Raw genomic sequence first — 25188 nt, 5'->3', positions numbered from 1 at the left:
GTCACAAGTGTCTAATTTATTCGTGTGTAATGCGACACGTGCGGTTAATCCCTGTTAGAGTGAGAAGAGGTACCGCATGTGAGCCCGAACATCTCTGGGATGTTAGTTCGCACTTCGTTGAATCCAGTGAACTGCAATAGAATATTTCAGTAGTGCAACCGCAGACTGACCTAATTTTAAAAAGGTAACTACCAGAGTTGCTGGAAAAGAGACAGCTGTGAAAAAATCCTTTGTGACTGACGTAATTCGGGAGTGCAGCTGTTCGTGTCGAAGCGAATTATTGACCATGAAAATAGGAGAACAGAATAATTTATTAAGATGATTATGGTCCGTAGTAGGCTGCTACGTAAGCATTTTCTTTATTTAAATGATGCAATTAGCTAATTTCGAACGTAAGTCATTTTCAAACAAGTATTTGATATTACATATAACACAATGCAATTATCAGATTCTTTTACTTTACACACATAGAAACAGTCAATGTACTTAGTAGTTACATTAGGAATAAGTGGACAAAAAAATATCATAATATCAAATCACATACTGATTACTTTACTCTAAGTATTACAGATTATTAACTTCTCAGGCCGGGGCTCGCAGTGATGTACAACTTTTTAAAGGAAACCTTGTTCGACGTCAACTGCATGTTATTTATTTCACTACTACAGCTGCGGTATTTCCTAATAGATACTCCAGCATTCGATACGAGCAAACCAATTGGGACTTCGCTTGTTGATGCTTTCACCGTAGGTAACTTAGCTACGCACAGCTCTGTTTAAAAAGAGTAGCTCGACATCGTCATAGTGTCGAGCTTCGCACTCGCCGCTAATTGTAACCGACAACTGTGATCGAGCTGTCAAACAGTCTGTGCACTGAATAGAACTCCCACTTAATGAAGCAGTTACACGTATTACGTAAAAGGTAAATCAAGAATCAATAAAAGCGTTCTATTTTAACGTCTGAAATTAGTGAAGATGGCAGAGAACTCTGTTGCATAACGTTTATTGAAGAATGTAATCTTAACCAAAAAAATTGTTCCTATGACAACCGCTTATAACACAGTCAGAAAGATAACTTTATAAAACGCAATAAAGTTGCGAGAGTGGTAGCAGAATCCCCAAGCTAAATAGGCATCCAAGACGTACTGAAAATTAAGTCCTTTTCGTGATCACACTGCACGAATTATTCGCCATCTCATATAATTCAGAGGTTAGAATGACAATTTACACAGTAACGCACGAGGGATAGCGAGTAGGAACTCATACTTTGTTTATTCTCATTTCAGAAATGCAAGGGGAAAAGTAAAAGTTCTGCGCAGGAACACATTCGGACCTCGCGAAAGTTATTGTTCCTTCAGAAGCTAAAGCATTGTAGCGACCGTACACCACGCATAATCAGTCACCCACAAACTTATACATTCCATCAGGCAGATCTGCCTTCTTCCGGAACTAACGAAAGTGAATGTAATTCCAGCTTGGGCTCAGGAGCGGATGGTCGATGAAATGTAGTAATACTGCACTAAAAGCTATTTTTGATATTGTTGTATTAGGCAACCAGTTTCGAAGTTCCCGTCACGTTATCTCCAGGCGAGTTACGCGAATGACACCAAGTACCACTCGTGCACGTGTAAGACAAGGCACCAATATTCGTATCTAGTTTCGGAGATATCCGAGCTTCATGAGCACGTATTCTCTTCACGTATGACAGTGCAGTCGCTGTCACATGTGTGAAGCGCACACGTGATCATGAAGTTCGGATATCTGTGGAACCAGAAACGAATATTGGCGCGTATCTTATACATGCACTAGTAGTACTGGCTATTCATGTGACAGGCCTAAAAGTAACCTGACTACAACGTCGAAACCAGTTGCCTAGTAAAAAAAACACAGTATTATTACATTACTTGAAAGTGTCCTTACCACTTAAAAAGTGTCTGTCTCCACTTGGCTCCAGTAACGTTCCGCCAGTTGCCAACAACTCCACTGGCTGAAGGCCGTACTCATGAAAACTATCGCTCTTGTCTTCTACAGATATGATTTTGACTCGACCGCATTCTGCAATAAACTATCACAATATTTCAATAAAGAAATATTACAAACGTTCATTCACACTCAGAATAAATACGAATAAAGTTTATTCATATACAAACAAACCAGTATTCTTGCGCAAGTACACTCGCGTTAAATGATTGCAGAATGCCATTAAATATTGTTGAAAGTATTATTTATGTCTGCTTGATCTGTCTTTTGGCTCACTTTCCAATAGTGTCAGCCAACACATGTAACTGACCAATTCTTAAACTGCTACTGCCATTTAATTTCGACTGTAATCATGTATGAATAAATTTACTGGAAAGATAGTAAAACGTCCATTAAAAATATCATAAAACAAATATAATAAGATACGGTATAACCATGCTGCATTTACTTGCTGTGTTATTGCAGATGATATAACGTTCTGACCAACATTTGCATAAAAACGATATAAAACGTAATAAAATCATAAATAAAAATGTAACAAGTTCATAGCTTTCAGGGAGAACGCTATAGTTATCGTACAATGCTGTCACCTGAGATATCGTTTGTTGAAATTGAGTGAAGTGTTTAAAAGTTGTTAATTTGAAGTCCATTTTGAAATATTCAGTCACAGCAAAATTTTAATTCTGTTGTTTTTAAGTTATTAGAAATGTATTATTTCATTTGCAGCACCTCATTCCTCTGAGATCACGTGTGTATCCGAATTTGCTCTGATATTTAGCCGTGAGTTATTATAGAATTTTTAAGAGCAGTAAGTAGCCATATTTCAGTAAATCTTAAATTCTGCAATTTCAGGTACATCGTCTTCGGCCAAGAGCGCAACCGTCTTGGGTCTTACCCGTTTGCAGCCATGCTGACGGTCTTTGAACTTAAGTAGAGCCGTACCAGCCACGTTGATGGACCGGTCGCAGTGAACCCTTGGATCACCGATTATCTTTCAGCCATGGAGACAAATTTTCCTTACATCCTATCAAAAGCAGACTAGCACTGGCAGATAGGGAATTCCTGGTGAAGAGAAGTCTGCTGTATCAGACATAGGCCTTAATTTTGGGAATGAATTTTTGAGAAAGTACCTTAGCGGTACGGTGTCGTATGTAGTGAAACATAGACTGCGGAAAACCGGAACAGAAGAGAATTGAAGCACTTGAGATGTGGTACTACAGACGAATGTTGAAAATTAAGTGGACTGATCAGGTAAGGGATGGGGAGGTTCTGCGCAGAATCGGACAGGAAGTGAATATGTGGAAAACACTGACAAGGAGAAAGGGTGTGGGGGTGATGATAGGACATCTATTAACGCATCAGGAAATGACTTTCATGGTGCTAGAGGGAGCAGTAGACGGCAAAAACTGTAGAGGAAGGCAGAGAATTGGTATACATCCAACAAAAGATGGAGGACGTAGGTTGCAAGTGCTACTATTGAGATGAAGAGATTGGCACAGGAGAGGAATTTGTGGGTCGCCGCATCAAAACAATCAGAAGACTGATGAATCAAAAAACGAAAATCTGAAAGAAATTTAGTTTTAGCAAATTTCACACTTTAAAATCTCATAGAGACGATGGAAGAGGATGTAGATGAAGATGAAATGGGAGATACGATACTGCGTGAAGAGTTTGACAGAGCACTGAAGGACCTGAGTCGAAACAAGGCCCCCGGAGTAGACAACATTCCATTGGAACTACTGACGGCCTTGGAAGAGCCAGTCCTGACAAAACTCTACCATCTGGTGATCAAGATGTATGAAACAGGCGAAATACCCTCAGACTTCAAGAAGAATATAATAATTCCAATCGCAAAGAAAGTAGGTGTTGACAGATGTGAAAATTACCGAACAATCGGTTTAATAAGCCACAGCTGCAAAGTACTAACACGAATTCTTTACAGACGAATGGAAAAACTAGTAGAAGCCGACCTCGGGGAAGATCAGTTTGGATTCCGTAGAAATACTGGAACACGTGAGGCAATACTGACCTTACGACTTATCTTAGAAGAAAGATTAAGGAAAGGCAAATCTACGTTTCTAGCATTTGTAGACTTAGAGAAAGCTTTTGACAATGTTGACTGGAATACTCTCTTTCAAATTCTAAAGGTGGCAGGGGTAAAATACAGGGAGCGAAAGGCTATTTACAACTTGTACACAAACCAGATGGCAGTTATAAGAGTTGAGGGACATGAAAAGGAAGCAGTGGTTGGGAAGGGAGTAAGACAGGGTTGTAGCCTCTCCCCGATGTTATTCAATCTCTATATTGAGCAAGCAGTAAAGGAAACAAAAGAAAAATTTGGAGTGGGTATTAAAATCCATGGAGAAGAAATAAAAACTTTGAGGTTCGCCGATGACATTGTAATTCTGTCAGAGACAGCAAAGGACTTGGAAGAGCAGTTGAACGGAATGGATAGTGTCTTGAAGGGAGGATATAAGATGAACATCAACAAAAGCAAAACGAGGATAATGGAATGTAGTCGAGTTAAGTCGGGTGATGCTGAGGGTATTAGATTAGGAAATGAGACACTTAAAGTAGTAAAGGAGTTTTGCTATTTGGGGAGCAAAATAACTGATGATGGACGAAGTAGAGAGGATATAAAATGTAGACTGGCAATGGCAAGGAAAGCGTTTCTGAAGAAGAGAAATTTGTTAACATCGAGTATAGATTTAAGTTTCAGGAAGTTATTTCTGAAAGTATTTGTATGGAGTGTAGCCATGTATGGAAGTGAAACATGGACGGTAAATAGTTTGGACAAGAAGAGAATAGAAGCTTTTGAAATGTGGTGCTACAGAAGAATGCTGAAGATTAGATGGGTAGATCACATAACTAATGAGGAAGTATTGAATAGGATTGGTGAGAAGAGAAGTTTGTGGCACAACTTGACCAGAAGAAGGGATCGGTTGGTAGGACATGTTCTGAGGCATCAAGGGATCACCAATTTAGTATTGGAGGGCAGCGTGGAGGGTAAAAATCATAGGGGGAGACCAAGAGATGAATACACCAAGCAGATTCAGAAGGATGTAGGTTGCAGTATGTACTGGGAGATGAAGAAGTTTGCACAGGATAGAGTAGCATGGAGAGCTGCATCAAACCAGTCTCAGAACTGAAGACCACAACAACAACAACAGAGAAAAGGCGTAGTTTTGGCGAGGAATTTAATATCTGACATGTGCTTAAGTCTGCAGTTCTATTTTATAACTGTGCAAAGGCCGAATTTGCAATAGCGAAATAAATAATTTATTCAGTCAACGGCAAACATAAACGCCTTAAAAAGTAGTGCTATTGTTTAGATGCTGAGCTGTAGTGCTTAGAGTACAGTTACCAACATGCGAAGTGAGGTTGCAATGTCCTTGATGTTCATGGATTCCTAATGTAATTATGGAATATGACGTCTTTCTCAACATGTATTAAGCCAAAGAAAGTGACAATTGCGTTGCGTAATACGTAATATGAAATATGCCATTGACAATGGCGTATGCTCGGAATTAGCTAATCGCATGATTTAAAAAAAGTGTGTTTACGTTATATTCTGCTATGGATCATGTTTTACTTTAAAAACCATTTAGAGCCGTTGGATCGTCACAGGATCAGAATATCAGTGAAGGATTTGATATGTGGCATTACATATGGAGGCTGAAAATGATTATGATTGATATGAAATGGCGTGGTTCTAAGCAGAATCGCCGAGTAAAGGAACATGTGAAAAGCACTGACTAGAAAAATGGGCTAGATAATACATGTTTTGTTACATCAGAGAAAAACTTTCATGATTCTACAGCTGTAGAGCGTAAAAACTGTAGAGGATGTTTGAGATTGAAAACTGTACATACGAATATATAAATGAAAACGCTGGGTGTACCTGCTAATAAAAGATGAAAAGGTGGCACAGGGAGGAAAAATGTAGCTGCTATATCAAATCATTAAGAAAATGATGACCCTGAATAACAATTATTTTTAAAAAGGCGTCTTTATCATTAGTTGGTGAAATGTGTTTTTCCATCTCCTCAGTTCCACAATATAGACTGCGCAACACAATTAAACAATCACTACTTTGAAATCCCGTGATTGCCTCTCATTGCAGTGCATAAATTGGAAGTTTGACTCAAATGTGTCTGCAACCTTCCTCTGTGACGGGACAAAAGCGCAGCGCCCTGCGACGTCGCCCTAAGACTCGGTGACGCTTGCAACAATGAGGAGTCGACACATTCGAAGAAAAGGTTATAACTTAGTTCATGTTAGGAATGGTGGGTTAATAAAATCACATTGGACACAAATTTCACCACTACTCTGCCGAATGCCAAAGTGGAAGTGCCACCCGATGAGAAGGTCGCTGCGCCCTCTCTTACCTATATACCACCCCTTGCTTTGACTCCTCCGCTAACGGCCTTGCCGCAGTGGTAACACCGGTTCCCCTTCAGATCACCGAAGTTAAGCGCTGTCGCGCTGGGCTAGTACTTGGATGGGTGACCATCCCGCTTGCGGGGCGCTGTTGGCAAGCTGGGTGCACCCAGCCTTTAAGAGGCACACTGAGAAGCTACTTGATTGAGAAGTAGCGGCTCCGGTCTCGTAAACTGACTTAGGGCCGGGAGAGCGGTGTGCTGACCACATGCCCTTCTATATGCGCATCCAGTGACGGCTGTGGGCTGTGGATGACACGGCGGTTACCGTTGTGCCTTTCAAGACCTCTATTCGGTAGGAGAGAGAGAGTTTGACTCCTCCGTGATGGATGATAGAGTCACAATGCGCATGTATTGAAATCACGCTGTTTTCCTGTGTGGCTGAAGAAAACGTTTCAAACAGAATACCGCTCAGATCGGACATGACAAGGCCTCGTGGGATGGCGAGGTTGGGGGGGGGGGGGGGGGCGTGCGGTGGCGTAGAGGACGTCAGTGGAACAAACCCTTCCCCTGAGCCGCTGATTGTCACACATTTTGCTGTCGAAAACACAATTCACAGTGCAATAGGACGAAGTTCTTAATATACTTGGAAGGGGTTTCTTTCAATAAAATGAAGATTAGGGACCATAGGCAGGTCAGCCAAATGTCGAGGGGTTTTAACAAGAATGCTTTCACTTGTTCACTTTGCTACTGGATTGGGTCGTTGGCTCTGGCTGAAGGCCTGTTATGAGACCCAGCCTGTAAATTAAAACTGCCCCTTCACTAATTTTGATTAATATTTAATAATTAAATAGTGTTGAGGGAACTGATCACTACTAAACAAACAAGGGTAGCATTGAACACATTTATTGAACAACAATCTTCCTAACATCAAACTGAACAATGACATACATTTGTAAGTGATAAAATTAAGCTAGTAATGGCAATGGCCCTTAAATTCCAATTACGAATTATCCATGTTTGGTGCGTCCCTATCGCCTAATTGCGATTGACTGGCCACTGGATAATCGTTTTGATCACCGTACTCACACTAGCAACACAACTGACAAAACAGGTGTGTCTCGAACACTAATGTGTCGGACAGACCACCTTATAATTATCACCCGAAACACCCACTATCGCCATACGCTAATAACGCAACGGGTGGGTCCTGAACACTATCACGTCGGACATCACACCCTGCACTCGTCTCAAGAAACGCAGCACATTCGGTGGGACGCAATGTCCACCTGCGACATCACAACACGCTCAACACACCCCAAATCCATCCACCACAGATCCAGATTTAGTCCTGAAAGTTCTCCTGTCCAATAGCCTTGCCATAAAATTTTGTATAGGAAGTTACCTACATAACATAACGCCTTCTATAATTAATCTAATACTTCTAAATATTGTTTGTGTCATAGCTGAAGCCAATTTTCTATACTAAGCGACCCAGTGCTCCCCATACAACAAAATTTAATAGAAACACATAAAATAGACACAATGCATACCAAAATAAGACAAACACATCAAAAACAGCAAAATAAATACACACAACATAAGACAAATAATCACAAAACACAAATAAAACACTAGCCGGCCGAAGTGGCCGTGCGGTTAAAGGCGCTGCAGTCTGGAACCGCAAGACCGCTATGGTCGCAGGTTCGAATCCTCCCTCGGGCATGGATGTTTGTGATGTCCTTAGGTTAGTTAGGTTTAACTAGTTCTAAGTTCTAGGGGACTAATGACCTCAGCAGTTGAGTCCCATAGTGCTCAGAGCCATTTGAACAAATAAAACACTGTCTATACAAATACAAATAAACATCGCCAACAAATCACAAAAATCTAATCTAATTATACACGACTTAGTTCCCGGCCGCGTTCTTCCGCTGCCAGTGTGTCGCCCTAGTCATTCTTGTCTGTTTCGCGCAGTTTGCGTACGGCCAGGGCTCGCCAGACGTATTTAGATTATTTGTGCAGTTTGTGGATTGCGGTATTCACTCGCTCCCCAGTTCTGCACTGGTTGCTCCCTTCCATTTTGATTGGCTGGGTTCCAGTTATTATTACCCTGGTTCTATCAACGTCCCTGTGGCGGAAAATTTTGTTGTCTATATGCCACTGTGGGTTGTTTCCCCTATTGTTACCGTTACTGGCATAGTTATTCCTCATCTGGTTTCTGTTTTTCCTTACCAATTCTGGCTTCTGTTTCTGTCTATATTCGCGCCTTGGCCTTCCTCATGTGGCTCCCTTTGCTTCTTCTTCTCACGCACCTGCTGCTCGTTATAGGCAAACTCCAGTTCCCTAAGAATGCCCTTAAATGCTTCTACGTCATTTCCGCATCTGCCAGCTAGCGTCTGCTGATATGTAAGTGGCAACTGCATATAGCATACGCGTATATCTCCCCATGGCTGCACGGTTCGTCCAGATACTGATTCTTTTTCAGCATGTTCTCAAAAATTTTCACAACACTTCGGAAACCTGAGTTCTCGAAGTCGCGTGTCATAAGGATTTCCTGTTTAATTCTGTCTTGGATCTCCTTTGACCAATATCTGCTCATAAATGCGTCGCGGAACTCTTGGTACATTCTGCAACCTTCAGCAACACTACGCACACTTTCCGCTGATGCACCTTGAAACGTCCCCTTTGAACAATTATACACGACTGTCCTTAAACTGATACACAATATTTTTTTTTTTAGCGCAACGCAATCTGACTTTCAAAAATCCCTACAAAAGAATGGCCCTGACTAACATTAAACTATACCTTTCACAAATCACTTACCTCACAAAAATCTTCGCTGCTCAAGCTACTGCAATACAGCGAGCGCCACTACTGCCAGCTAAATAAAAGATTCAAACTATGGAAGGCACTAACTACTGATAGGGATAGTTAGCAAATGAAAGATATTAGTAGAGAACAAACAATGTATTTACCTTGATATCATCATATATAAATATAGCAGTTCATGACAAATTACAAATCTCCGCCATCTCTCTCCCCACATCCACCACTGCTGGCGGCTCACCTCCAACTGCACAACGCTACGCGCTGTTCACATCCAGCTGCCGCTGCCCAACACTACAATGGCAGACAACAATGCAAACTAGCCACAGACTGCACACAGCACAGCCAGTGATTTTCATATTGAGCGCTACGTAACGTTGCCAATAAGAAAACATAAACAGCCTACTTACATAGAGAAAACATAAACAGCCTACTTACATAGAGAAAACATAAACAGCCTACTTACATAGAGAAAACATAAACAGCCTACTTACATAGCCCCCATGCTCCCCACACAAAATTTTACAAATTTTTTTTTGGCAGTGGCCAATAATGATTTGATAAAATTTTTCATAATTACAATAACAAAGAAATCAAATGCATACACTTATTGATATTATGTTGGTCAAAAGCTCAAATTTTCTCACAGTCCATAAAGATAGTCCTGATCATTCATCATAATAGTAATTACAGTTTTTTTTCACAAAGTCTCATTAGTAAAAGAAATTGCACACAGAAGTAGTGGATTTCCATGCAGTCTTGAAGAAGTAGTGTTGTCCTTCCAACGGAAAGACAGTGCTGACTCTTGACATGCTGACAGGTAATGGGCCACAATGGAGCAAACCCACAGCAGAGTCATTCGAAGTTTTGAAGAATATTGGTAGGTAGGTCATCACAGAGCAGTCCCACTGGAGTCCTGGTAGAGATTGTGGTATTGGTGGGCCACCAGAGGTGCAGACCCACCGCAGTTCTTGTAGAAATAATGGTATTGGTGGGCCATTAAAGATGCAGACCAACTGTAGTCCTTGTAGACACAGCCAGCAGCCATCTGTTGCGACTGTGCAGGTGCACAATCACCATCGAAGAGTCTTGCGGAGAATATAGCAAGTCCATAAACCACCACTTGTGCACTCACAAAGTTTTTGGAATTGTCCTTAGAACCAGCAATGCTGTTATCCAGTCCCTTGCTGAATTATTAACACACGTGCAAACACTAACAGTCCCTACTTCTCACATATTGTCCATATACTATGACCAACAGAAATGTGTGCAGTGAAATGTAACTTACAAGTTAATAATAAGATGAACTGGTGTGAATTACAATTTTATAAATTTACAACATGAAAATACAATTACAAAGGTACAAAATACATCATTAAAAACATAATAATACAGATAACATTTGTAGTAATATGGGCTTTACAAAAGAATCGAAATAGACATATACATCAGTGTTACAGGAATTATGACATAAGTAAATACATAAAGATCACAAGAACTTTTGAAACATCACCTTCACATGTGAGCAACAAACCAGAATAAATAATGTCTAAGCATATTTACAAGGTAAATAACATATTATTAATGCAAATTATATTTGAGGATAACAGTATTCCTCATCATAGTGAATGTAGCTTAATGTTAAAAGAAGAAAAAATTCTATGAAACTACACAGAGACAGGAAGAAAACAAATACACAAGGGTACACAAACATATAGTGGGATAACACAAAAGGAAAGGACAGGGTTTGTTGTACTGCAGTATTTTGCAAACAAAACTTTCTTTACTTCTTGGAGATCTCCCTTCATTCATCATTATTCCCAAAAAGTCCTATCTATACCTGCTTTCTGTACTTTTCTTGTATAGCCCATCAGTGCATTTCTTCAAATTCATCGCAACTCATTCTCTTATATAGTCTACCCCCTCTTAAGCTAACTTAAATCTACTGAGCTCAGATGCTAAACTAAGGGATGAGGCAATGCAGCATCACATAAAACAATTAATATAAACAGCAGTAAAAAAAACGCAGATTTGCGAAGCAAGCAGCATTAAGAAATTAGCAAAGCGATTGTAATATTACAACTAATCTAAGGCAATGTGCAGCAAACAATAAAAATAAATCATTAGTATAACTGGCTTAACAGAATAATGTAAAGTCAAATTCAATAACACTATGCCTGGCAAACAGCAGCAACTTATACCTAAACATGACATAGTTCAAGCAGAAAAAATATTACAGTAAAAACAACAGTGCAGATAAGGGAAATGTATATTCACATCTTAATGTCTATGTAATTAAAGTGGTGCACCACAAATTATTCTACAAAAGAAATTACCAAGTACTTGAAAATTATAGATGCAGTTACTGTTATTAGTCCCTTCTTATTGTTCTCTCCATTCTAAGAGCTCCTTTTTCGAAGAATGTGGATCAGAAAATAATTATTTAATAAATCTGTTGGCAGAAGGTGTTCACATTAGCAGATGCATTTAAGTTTATTTTATAAAACCAATGCTGCAACACAGCTGGAAACCAGATATTAAACAAAATGAGCAATCTCTTAACTACAAAGACAATAGATGTAAAATGTTTCTAATCATTTCATTAGGCATTTTAGTAAATATCATAAATTACGAGCTCCACAGTATGCTTTCAACAAGGAAATGTCAATAGCGAGGACAATGGCCTCCCCTTTCTTTTTTTTCTACCTGTGCTTCTGATGAGGCACTCACTAATGACTTGTTCTCCCGGTGTCTGACACAGCTGCATGCCCACGACGCATTACGTGCAGGTGGTCACTTAACTTTCTTATGGAAATATTTACGACAGCAGTTTCCGCTACAGTGACAGTCTCATATAAAAATTTCACAGGTCGAGAATTTACGTTGCAAATGTGTAGAAACAAAATCCTATGAATATAACAGTGTCCAAAAAAATTTTCGCCGGCATTGTGATACATTCACGCATTTACACACATTTCATAACTCTTAAAGTACGATTCTTGGTTTCCAACATCCTGTTTCACAAGTCAAGAGTCCCTAACTTCTATTCATTATTCATATACATATAAACACGTAATCACATTCCTCATATATGGTAGCATCATCTTATTGACATAAACGTACCTCAACAGCATAATACACATCGTCGTCGTAAAAATAACATCATAACACCTCAGTCAAATCTCAAAAAGGTCGTAGCTTTCTGCAATAACTTCAAACCATAAAAAATATTCTCTGCTCATTTCAATAGTGTCATCTGCCTCAAACGTACTTTAAAAATCATGATCTCATACCAAATACATCATTCAAAGCTCTCGTAGTATCACAATGGTTCCGAAAAAATATGAACAGTTTACAAAGTACAGACAAAATACAGTTTCATAAGTGTGAAGTTATCCAACTGTGTAATTACGCAAACATCTGTCACTGATGTAATAAAAAAAGTTTATCTCTCAGTTACATGATCAGATAGCTGTGTAATTTATGTTTCAGAGAAATATGGTACCGATGTGTAAAGTTGTATAAGGAAATACCATATTAGCTAGGGTTCCTTGTGGTTGCCACACACATGGTACACAAAGTAAGCGTGTATCCCCCTGAGGATTAATGTAATTATACCCTCAGGTGTTACAGATTACAGCAATAAAATGAAATGTATCACTGAAAACCTTTGTATCATTGTACTTCAAATATCTTTAAAAATAAATGTTTTAAGTACAAAATTAATCACTCAAATACGTGTCCTGTAGCGCTAAATGTGCGTCTTGCTGTAAGATAATACTGTGGAAGTGTCGTACTTATCGTCCTCCGAAAGCTAAGTTCTGCAGAAGTCAATGTACTTACCTCATGATAAACAAAAGTGAAATGCTTTATGTATAGATATCGTAGTTATTACGCTTATTGTTGTGATGAAGAAAGTACTGTACTGTAACATATTGTTGTGCTATGGAAAACCCTGTCTCATTGTAGCTATACTACAAAAGTTACTACTAAAACCTGTTTCACTTTCCAGAAGAATTCAGAAAAACTGTGCAGATATAAAACAGATACACCGCAAAAGCAACATTGTAAATTGTCACTCATTAGTAGCGTCGTGATAAAACCGTGTAGTTGTCACATAAACTAACCACTGTGTCGTCTGGTATCTCACAGAAAGTACTTTAAATCCAGAATGTATTTTCAAGTAAACCAAAATGTTGCATTAAAATCTCATTAGCAGTACCAGTATGTGTCCTAAGTATGTAAGCCTGATACTCGTTACGTAACCGTGCAACTAACAAGCAAGAATGTACAAATACAACACTGTGTCGTCTGTTCACTATAACAATGCATTCGTAATTTCTGTTTAAAAATGTTCCCTAGGTTCTAGACTGGATATTTAACTTCAAACATTGTTGCATGTTAACAGTTTCTTAAGTCTGACAAAGCATACTAGAAATGTGAAGTGAAAAGTTTTACGGCAAAGACAAAGTTAAAAAGCAGATTATCTTTCAATAAATGGTTTTACATGTGAAATGTGGTGTAAACCTTTACTCTTCCTAGTACGCAGAGTTTCAACTTCAACGCAATTATCATGTGGTATACGTCGGATTCTGTATGGTCCATTGTAAACTAGAAAGAATTTGTGACTCAAGTGTTTCTTCTTATGTGACAATGAATGAGCTTTAATGAGAACTTTCTGACCAATATACAAATTCTTTGCATTTGCTTTACCGTGTAGTTTTCTCCTTTTGTCTGCTGCAGATTTTATATTTTTAAGAGCCAAATCAATTATGCCTTTGTGTCGAAGTTTACGTGTATTCGGGAAAGGTACAAGTTCTCTGATTCTGTTCGGTGGTTCTTCATTCTTCAGTACAAGAGTATGTGGTAAAGCAGTGGAATCATGAGGCATTTCATTCAGCACGTTTTGAAATAATTGTAGATATCTGTCCCAATGCTGATGCTTTCTGTGACAATAAAGCCTGCAAAGCTTATTGATTTCTTTCATAATCCGTTCGGAGGGGTTACAATGTGGTGAGTACAATGAAATAAAAACAGGTTTGATTTTATGGTTGCGAAGCATGCGTGACCAAACAGCAGATCTAAATTGCGGTCCGTTATCTGAAATGACTTTAGCAACGTGGCCAACTTCACGTAAGAAATTTTTAACAAAGGCGTTGGATACAGACTGTCCAGTGGCTTTACGTAACGGTGTGAAAGAAACAAATTTTGAAGTAAGTTCAACAGCGACTAGAACGTACGAAAATCCATTAGATGTTCTGACAAGCGGTCCCAAGAGATCAACGGCAGCAAATTCTTTTAATTTAGAAGGAATGATAGGAAACAACGGAGCACGATGTGAGACAGTAGATGGTTTCGCCTTTTGACAAAGTTTACAAATAGACAAGACTCTTCGAATTCTCTTTTCCATATTGTTAAAATAACAAGTCGTTCGAAGAATATGATAACATTTTCGTGGACCAAAATGTGCGTAGCTGAAATGAATGTACCAAATGAGCTTATTAACAAAATCGTCAGGAATGCAAAGTACCCATAGCTTGTCATCAACAGTGCAGCGTTAGAACAGTATGTTGTTTCTAACCAGATAATAATGCCGAATCTGTGTGTGTGTCTTTTCATGCCATTTGCTCTTGATGTCTTTCCAAATCGGATCTTTATCTTGTTCATGAGCAATGTCCTTTAAAGATGTGGTGATGAAGTTTTCAAAGGCGACTTTCTGAATGTAAAGAATACTGAAATTTTTCTCGAGGTTGCCTTCTGTGGTACTTTTCTCAAGCCCAGCCGGTGCGCGTGGCAGTGCGTCCGCAACAATATTCTCCTTGCCGGGAATGTAGACTATTGTGAAGCGGAATTCTTGCAGAAACAATGCCCAACGTTTTAACCTGTCATGATTTAATTTTGAAGTCATAAGAAATTGTAATGCACGATGATCACTGTATACTTTTACGTGCTTACCAGAAAGAAAGAAACGGAATTTGTTAAATGCCCAAACGATAGCTAAAGCTTCTAATTCAGTAACGGAATAATTTTTTTCAGATTTTGTTAGCACTCGGCTAGCAAAAGCAATGGTTTTCTGAATGGTTGTACCATTTTCTATGGCTTCTTGAAATAAATGGGCACCAAGACCGACTTTAGAAGAATCCGCGCTAAGGCAGAAATCTTGTGACAGATCTGGATGAGCTAAGATTGGCGCGTGAAGTAACGCTTCTTTCAAAGAATTGAATTCCAACTGTGCTTGTTCGTCCCAGTTCCAAATAGTATTTTTTCCAGTGAGAGAACAAAGTTTTGGTGTAACAAGAATATGCATATTCAGAAAACGACGGTAAAAATTTACGAGACCTAGAAAACTGCGGACTTGTCTTTTTGTGGATGGAACTGGAATGGCTCTGATTGCTTCTAACTTTTCAGGATCCGGCTGAATCCCTTCAGAAGAAATAATATGTCCCAAAAACTTCACCTTTGTCCTACCGAATTCAGACTTTTCCAAGTTAACTGTAATTCCAGATTCTGCAAAAATACGTAACAAACTGTTGAGGATGCGATTATGTTGTTCCCATGAAGCTTCTGCTATCAGAATATCGTCCACATATAAGGTGATGTGACGTTTTAAGAACTCAGGTAATATGGAATTTAACCCACGAATGAATGCTGCCGAAGAAATGTTCAAACCAAAAGGAAGTTTCCGAAACTGATAACAAACGCCGATACAAAGAAAAGCTGTGTATTTTCTACATTCTGGATGAAGTTCGATCTGATAAAAGCTGGATCTGAGATCAATGGAAGACAACACTTTTACACCATTAAAATTTTGAAGAAGTTCTTCTAACGTTTGCGGCCTGTCTGTTTCAGGAATAATGATCGTATTGATTTGTCTCGAATCTAAGACAAGCCTGATCGATCCATTTTTCTTCTCAACAACATGTAATGGATTGTTGTATGAGCTTACTGCAGGCTCAATAATGCCCTCATTAAGCATAGATTGTATTTCTGTTCTAACACGGTCCCTATAATGCGCCGGAATTACGTATGGTCTAACACAAAATTTAGTATGCTCACGAACACGAAATTGGTATTGAAATCCCTTGATTGTTCCTGTTTTATGAGTAAAAACTGTGGAATGTGCTTGTAAAATCTCAAAAAGGTCCTGCCTATCAGTGTCATTACAATTCTCAATTGTTTGAATTTTATTCTGAATTAACTTGTTAGTGTCAAATGCGCCGTCGATATCATCCCTGTCAGTACTTGCAGAGTGATTGTTAGTGTCTAGTTCCGTAGAAAAGTCCGAACTGTTGTCTAACAGAAGGTAAAGCCGATTAATTTCCTCGTCATGGTTTGAGAGCCAATCTTCAAATTTCAAAGCTATTGACTTACCTTCTTTCTCTAAACTTATTTCAGCATCGTGAAAGTTTAAGATTGCTTTGTATTCATTCAAAAAGTCTACTCCCAATATAATTTCCGTCGACAATTATGGAACAATGAGAAAGTTCATAGAGAAGCTGTGGCTTTGACAAAAGAATTCTAAATTGGTTTGTTGGCGTACATCTACACTTTTTCCAAAGATTGCACCTTGTAATTTAATCTTACGTAACGGAAGTGTGGGTCAATCGTTCGATTTATTGCATTTGCTAAAGGCTGTTTCACTGATTACTGAAATGGGCCTGCCAGAGTCAAGTACTGCCGTAAATTTTACGTCATTTACAGTAATGTGAATCACAGGATATGCAATGTTGTTATGTTTTACGTTGTGTTCCTGGAGTAAGATGTCCCTAATGTCTTCCATTTTTACGTAATTACTAGCTACGGCAGCTGCATCGTTAGTGTCATAAGAACGTTTTGTGGCTGCCAGCGGTGTGAGTCATTGCCTATTGTCTCCTTGTTGGCGCGCGTCGTTATTGGGATTTGGAGACCTAACTTCTACAAATTCACCTCCTCGAGAGGGCCCTGCTCTGTTTGAATCCCGCCAGTTCTGATGCAATTCAGGTCTGTCGTTACGATCACATCGTCTGTCGTCATGTCGGTAGTTCCTGTAGTTTCTTCCTTGTCGGTTAAGTGGTGGAGAATTTCTCCCTGAATCGTAACTGCGCGCTGAACTGTTGCGTCTGAAGTTATTCTGTCTCCCTTGATAATAATTATTTTGGTTCCCATATTGTCTGTTTCTCTGATTGTCTCTATGATAGTCACTACCACGGAGAGGTGATCTTTCCCTGTAATTATTACTACTCTGCCAACGGTTGTCGTACGGGTGGTGTCTATTTTGGTCACGATTTGCGTTGTAAGAATAGACCAGTCGTGTCCGGTTATTGTTTCTGTCATCACGGAATTGTGACGGATGTCACCTGTAAATGTTGTGTCCTTGTTTTCGCGTTCCGCGATTATCAGTGTCAATTTCTAGTTCTTGTAACAGTCCCTGAAAAGCTTCAATGTCGTCTTTGCAACGTCCTGCTAAAATAATATGCCGTAAATGTTCAGGTAATTTGATTAAGCAAATGCGGATGAGTTCTGAGGGGCTGTATGGGTTTGACAGGTACTGATTCTTGTGCAACATGTCTTCAAAATATTTCACAAGACTGGGGAATTCAGATTGGTCGAAATGTTTGATCATTATGATACCATGTTTTACGCGGTCTTGTGTGGCTTGAGACCAATATGCTGAGAGGAAGGCATGGTAAAATTCTCCTTCACTGTGGCAATCGTGAATGACCGATCGCATTCTTACAGCTGGTTCATTCTCTAAGTAGCCACACATAAATTCTAATCTGTGTTCCAACGACCAGTTAGGAGGAAAACAATGAGAGAATTGATGGAGCCATGCTTGTGGATGAATGTCGTTGCCAGAATTCTTAAATGTTTTGAATTTACGTGTAGTAATGAACAGCTTATAGTCAAAATCATCATGTCGGCGAGTCGCATATCGGTCATTGTTAGGTCGTGTCGGCCGTTCCATCTCAAAATTCGGTGCACATTGACAATTTCTTTCATAACTTCCGAAATGCCCTGTGTTATTATTTTGCGGCTTTTCCGTGTTTCTAAGTCCCTCTTCCCGTGTTGGAGCGCGAGTGTCCTCTGAAATACGTAATTCTTGTATTACCTGTGTCAGCTGATCTTGTACTTCCCGGATTTCTCTTTGGTGTTGTGTATTAATTTGATTCTGATTTTGGTTGAATTTTCTTATTTGTTCATACTCTTCTGTGTCAGTGAAGGCTACGGGTCTTGTGTCATTCAGATCATCATCTACCTTTGTAGATAAGTTAGTGACCTGATCCGAAAGTTCGGCTACTTTCTCCGATAGTGTACTTATTTCTTCAGTGTGTTTTTCTGAACCAAGTTTCAGAGTATCTACTGTATCCTTAAAGTTTTCTTGAGTTTTTGCAAGTTGCGTAACCGAATCGGTAGATGCAACTGAGTCAAATTTAGCTTGCAAGGTCTCATGATTTTCATGAACAATAATTTGCAGTTCTTTTATGGCTGCTTCGTGATTCTGTAATGCATTTTCATGCCGCGAAAAAATAGGTTGAAAATGCTCACAAATTTGTGTTTTTACGTCATTACAGACTTTTTGACATTTCGATTCAATGTTATGTAACTCAGTAGTTAAATATTCACGTGTTTGTTCAAGTGTTTGTTCCAAGGAGTCTAACTTTTTAAGATTTTGTTCCACTGTGTCTAACTTTTGAAGCTTTTGCTGTGTTTGTCTCTGATTTTGTTCCATTGTGTCTAACTGTTGCTGTGTTTGTCTATGATGTTGTTGCATTGTGTCTAACTTTTCAAGCTTTTGTCCCATTTGTTGCATTAATTGTAATAACAATGCACTAGTGTCTGAAACATGTTCCTCAGTGCTTTTCGGCAGTGAAGTTGCACCGGCAACATTCACATTTTGACAAGTGGAAAATGTGTCTTGACTCATTTGAGAAAACGGTGGGAACCCAAAACCTGAGTCTGCAGTATTTGCAATATTGTGTTCTATCATTCCCGATTCCTGAGGCGAGCTGTTGCCGACCAATCGATCGATAACGCTTCCCTGTTCACTACCTGTTTCACTGTCTACACCATTGTTTGCCGCCCGCTCCATTTCCCTATGCGCAATTACCAAATTACTGCTTTGAACATTAGTTAATTCATTACTCTGGCGCTAACACACTGCTTTCGTCTTCACTGTCATTTCTCAGTATACTTTGGAGCCTAGTATTACATTTTTCACACGCCGTTATTGTCACAGTATTTCACACGATAACACAGAAAAGCGCAATTTGAAGATCAAAAATAAGAGAACACATTAACATAGCACTGACAATAATATCTAGTTAATTGCAAGCGCAGCTGCGAAATACTTGGTGCAAATCTACATGCATGCCACAACTGTTTTACTGTACAACAATGAAAGACTGCAACTACAAAGGAAATTCTCTCTATAATTACGTGCTAGCAATAAACAAAATCTACACTAATTACACAAACTACAAGAAAAAAATCAGAAGATTCCAGTGAGGTATCCTCGGCTAAGGGTCGACATATGAAACGTCCCCTTTGAACAATTATACACGACTGTCCTTAAACTGATACACAATATTTTTTTTTTTTTAGCGCAACGCAATCTGACTTTCAAAAATCCCTACAAAAGAATGGCCCTGACTAACATTAAACTATACCTTTCACAAATCACTTACCTCACAAAAATCTTCGCTGCTCAAGCTACTACAATACAGCGAGCGCTACTACTGCCAGCTAAATAAAAGATTCAAACTATGGAAGGCACTAACTACTGATAGGGATAGTTAGCAAATGAAAGATATTAGTAGAGAACAAACAATGTATTTACCTTGATATCATCATATATAAATATAGCAGTTCATGACAAATTACAAATCTCCGCCATCTCTCTCCCCACATCCACCACTGCTGGCGGCTCACCTCCAACTGCGCAACGCTACGCGCTGTTCACATCCAGCTGCCGTTGCCCAACACTACAATGGCAGACAACAATGCAAACTAGCCACAGACTGCACACAGCACAGCCAGTGATTTTCATATTGAGCGCTACGTAACGTTGCCAATAAGAAAACATAAACAGCCTACTTACATAGAGAAAACATAAACAGCCTACTTACATAGAGAAAACATAAACAGCCTACTTACATAGAGAAAACATAAACAGCCTACTTACAACCTTCCAAGTGCGCACACACAAAGTCAAGTTTGTACATTAACGGCCACTGTGTTAGTAACGTTAGATCAAACTGTCCAATGAAAGTTTTTGGATGTAATATATTATTATCATCCTTATAGTGCTGGAACTTGCGTATCGACAGAACGTGTTTATAATCAAACTGCTTAGTTTCATCTTTCTGCGGTCACGGTTCGATGTTTTCATAAACAACCTCAGTGTGTGCCTCCTGGATATCCTGTGGCTCTCGCAAGTGCGAGGTGGATCGCCCAAGCAGGTAGCAATTGCTTGCGCCAGTTGTTATGCTACTGAACTCCGCCTCCGGCAAATCACTTATTACGCGCGTTACCTCCGTACGTGTGACTAGCGGTTCATAGCTGCCCTGACGTTCTAACGGTCGGGTTTCCGGCATGCGTGCTTCATTATCACGTCGGTTCACAGCCCCTGTGACAGATACTGTGTCCCGTTGCCGTACTTCCGAGGTTACCTCTTCCGTGGATACCGTCTGAATATCGGCTCCAGTTTGTCCTGTATTTGTAGAAGTTCTGTCGACTGACAATGCCTCTACCCTACTCTCGATTTGTTGTTTAAATTCGGCAAATTCTGCCATCAGCGGTGCCTCTCCAGCTTCCTCCTTTCTGCTCGACACGGTTTCCTCAATCTTTTTCACTCGCGTCTGCGGCTTATTTAAACAGTTTTGCCGACGTTGGTCGTGTTCTCTGTGACCTCCTTCGTTTCTCTCGCTATTCTCTTGGCTCTCCACGCAATTAATTTCGCCTCATTGGCGGTTCTTTTCGCTTCGGCTATCTCTCGCTCTAACTTCGCTTTTACTTCAGCCTTCACACCGCATGTTTCACGCTTTATGATGGCAAACTGCGCCCGAGTTTCCTTTCAATACTCCTGTATGCTGCTCTGTGTTTCTTCACTGATTCTTTCCAGACTAGCTTGCGTCTCCTTTCTACATGTTTCAATTCTTTCCTGCGTCACTTTCGTAATAGCGTCTATGTTCTGCATCATACACTCCAAGAATCCAGCGATACATGAACCGTCAACCGCCAGGTCCCCCCTTTCAGCATGATAACTACTGTCATGACTTGCAGGTGATCCCCTGCTCATTCTTTCGTCTCCTGTCGAATAAGGTCTAAACCCTGCTCGGTACGACAATATCGGACTATTCCGTTCCGATCCTCCTGTACGCAACCCACTCATGCTTCTCGTAGGCGACGTTTGCCCCCGCGGTGACACACTGCCGAACTCACGCGTGCGTATCACCGGTTCAATGTGCCTGATTGCACCCCTTGGACTCGCCAATGGCCCACCAATTCGTGCATCATGCTCCATGTCGTCCGGTGACGCCATGCGCTCTGTTCGTTCCCGGAAATAGCTGTTTTCTCTTTCTAATTCCGCTGCCGCTAATTCGTGTAAGCTGTCGCTGCTTCCTCTCATGACTGCCATTCTGTCAACACCTGTTGCGCCCTGAACTGTCTCTATTAAGCACGCCTACGTTTCCTTACCCACTAACGTTATACACTAACAAAACTTTACACACAAAATACACATTATAATCATTAACTCCCAATATCTCCACAATATTCACAAACAGGTTACCCAACAAATCTTCCCGATCTCTGCGGATCCTAATCCTAACCAATTACTCTCATTATTTCCCTAATCAAAAATATTTATTCAATCTGTGACAAAACACATAACACGAAACGACACAGTAATCCCAACAACAACAAATTAACGGCGCGCCAGCAATACATAGAAACACTGAAACAAATACACAACATAAATACACAAAAACAAATAACTGCCGCCATTATTACTAATCAGAAGATTACAGCTGTCTACGTATCCTAGGCAGGGTCAGCCACGTGGAACAGGTTTCATTCAATAAAATGAAGATTAGGGACCATAGGCGGGTCAGGCAAATGTCGGGGGGTGTTACCAAGAATGCTTTTACTTGTTCACTTTGCCTACTGGATCGGGTCGTTGGCTCTGGCTGAAGGCCTGTTATGAGACCCAGCCTGTTAATTAAAACTGCCCCTTCACTAATTTTGATTAATATTTAATAACTAAATAGTGTTGAGGGAACTGATCACTACTAAACAAACAACGGTAGCATTGAACACATTTATTGAACAACAATCTTCCTAACATCAAACTGAACAATGACATACATTTATAAGTGATAAAATTAAGCTAGTAATGGCAATGGCCCTTAAATTCCAAAACTAACACTTAATGTCGGATAACGCATCTGTATTTATTATTTTCTACTCTCTCCCCTTGTCAGACGGCATAAAATACGTCAGACAAACCTACTGCAACTAACAAATTCTCAATAAGAGCGTGACTGGAAAACTGAGCTCTGGTAATCACAGGTGTGCGTAATATCGGATTAAATGCCGAAACTGAGCATCACGCTACCAAATGCAGCGTCGTGGACAGGTCAGCAAGCTGCCGATGGCGTCTGCCACGTCGAGGAGCCTCAATTTGTAACAAAAATGAATTTATTTTCACGAACAGGCTTCCTCTTCGTAAACTCCTATACAAAAGCTAATTCTGCTTTCTTTCCAATCGTCTCGCACTCGATAAGTCGAGACTCACCAGCCCAAAGGCGGAATCCAGTAACGTCTTTAATAAAGTGTGGCTGAAGGAAGTTGCTCTGCTCCCGTCTGCTTCCTGTGAGACAGTATTCCCAACCGTAATTAGCGGAATCAGCCTGTCTCTAAAAGTAAAACATGACAGTACCCCTAACTAAACACTAGCTTCAGTTGCAGCTGGCAGACTTATTCAAAGTTCTGCACAGCACACCGAAAAGTATTTACTCTCCTACAGCAGAGCCGAAAGCACGACGTCCGCTCGCTACAGGAGCTAAGACGCTTCTCTCGATAACAGCTCCACAAGCTTCCCCCTGCAAAAATCTTCACCCCCACGCTATTTTTCGAGCTGGCCAATCTCGTGGCTCTAGACCAGCACAGTTATTTCCCACTAATATTTCCTGGCTTCTTCCAGCCAGTTAAAACATTCTGCGTCTTACTGCGCCTAGAGTGTTCTGGAACAAACTGAAACTCCATTCAAAATTGTCTCTCTGTTTGCCCTCGCGCGGGAAAAGGTCATTGCACTAGGTTAACCGCGTTTCTTAGAAAGCCCCAGAAAACGTTAAGATTCGTGGGAAAGATCCCTTAGGCGCCAGCTCATCTCGACATAGTGGCGTCGGCGTAACGTCCAGTGCCAACGAGGCGCCGTCTCCCAAAGGCCCCGCGCAATGGGTGCCTACCTGCTCCGGCGGCGCATCTCCCCAGTGGGACACTTTGGCATGCCGACTCATAATGGTCGGTTGTACACTTCCGCACCCCTCTGCCCTGCCTTTGAGCAGTGCCGCTCGTCCGCTCCAGCCAAACTCCATGAAAATATCTCCTGAACCCCGACTTCATGCAACATGCGAATTTATTAAAGTTAATACGCGTCTTATGCCGTCTGATACTCCCTATATTAATTCCAATAGGCTGATTGCCTGATAAATAACATAATAACAGATATCTAACTCGTCTTTGCAACAATTATTATATTACAGTAAGGTGCAAAATACTGCTACCTTACAATCTTTGACACTGTTGACACCCAATGGACACTTCAACCAATCTCTAAAGACACCCCGCTGGACGTGACCGCACCCCTATGGACTGTAGTGCGATGTTGCTGTGGCATAAGGTATGGAAACACAAGGGAACGTTCAGAATCATTCGACGGAATTTCACTGTGATCGTAAGCAGCAATAGGTGTTTATGCTTTTTCAGCATCTCAGATTGATGCGACATTGACATATGCGTGAATACAGTTGGTAAAGGGTGAGTCTTAAGTCACCCATTTTAATAATAAGAGTAGTGCCTCTCATCCATGGTGGTTGACGCTTTAAAAATTTACCTGCACAACGAAAGCCCGTGGGAGAGTCCCAGCCATCTGCTAGTACGCCTCATGGAGCTGCCTACCGAGCAGGCCCCTAGAACTCTCATCATGGATTTTCTCTGTAAAATCACTTTTTAAAAGTGCTCAACAAACGTTGCACTGAGGGTGTGGCTGGGATTGGGGGTGGGGTGCCTAATAGGGACACGAGTTTCATTCACACATTTGTGAATGCTGTACCTTTACATTATCACACAACAGAGCGCAGTAAATAGGGAGCCTGGAAAAGCATAAGCACCTATTGCTGCTTCGGATTACGTTCAGACATCACCGAATGATTCTGAATGGTCCCTTGTGGTTCCAGGCTGTATACCAGAGCAAAAACTGCGGTTGCACTTCAGTTCAGAGGGATACTATCAAGTTCAGTTGGGTTGCTGGCCCACGATGTCACATCGTTCGGTAGCTCATTACACTGTGCTACGACTTCTGCACCACTTGTTAGCAGCAGACACAGTGGCTGCGCCAAAGACTGAGGCGCCGTGGAGTTTTACAATTATTTATTGAACTTTCTTTACAATTTCTCCCTCGTCGTTGCTATCCAGCTCTGCGGATCCCTCCGCCTCGCTGCTGCTGTGTAGATTCTCCGACAATGAACGCAACGCGCGCCGCTGATCGCACTCGGGAGCCTCAGGCCACCAGTGATCTGCTGAAGCCAGGATGCCCTGTGGTTGACATGAACTCGTCACCGCTTGGCGCCCAGTACGGGCACGCCCACGGAGCCGCGTCACCATGAGGTCATCTACGACGCCTGCTGCACCGGCAGCTGGGAAGCTGTCAGTCGCGATGTCTGCGAGGTCCCATCATGGATGGACCAAGCGCTGTGGGCCCAGGTTGCCATGAAGTCCAGGCGTCAGTGCCTGGCGGAGCCTGT

Source organism: Schistocerca serialis, chromosome 4 (assembly GCF_023864345.2).
Source record: "Schistocerca serialis cubense isolate TAMUIC-IGC-003099 chromosome 4, iqSchSeri2.2, whole genome shotgun sequence".
NCBI lineage: Eukaryota > Metazoa > Arthropoda > Insecta > Orthoptera > Acrididae > Schistocerca > Schistocerca serialis.
This window is presented reverse-complemented; position numbering follows the sequence as displayed.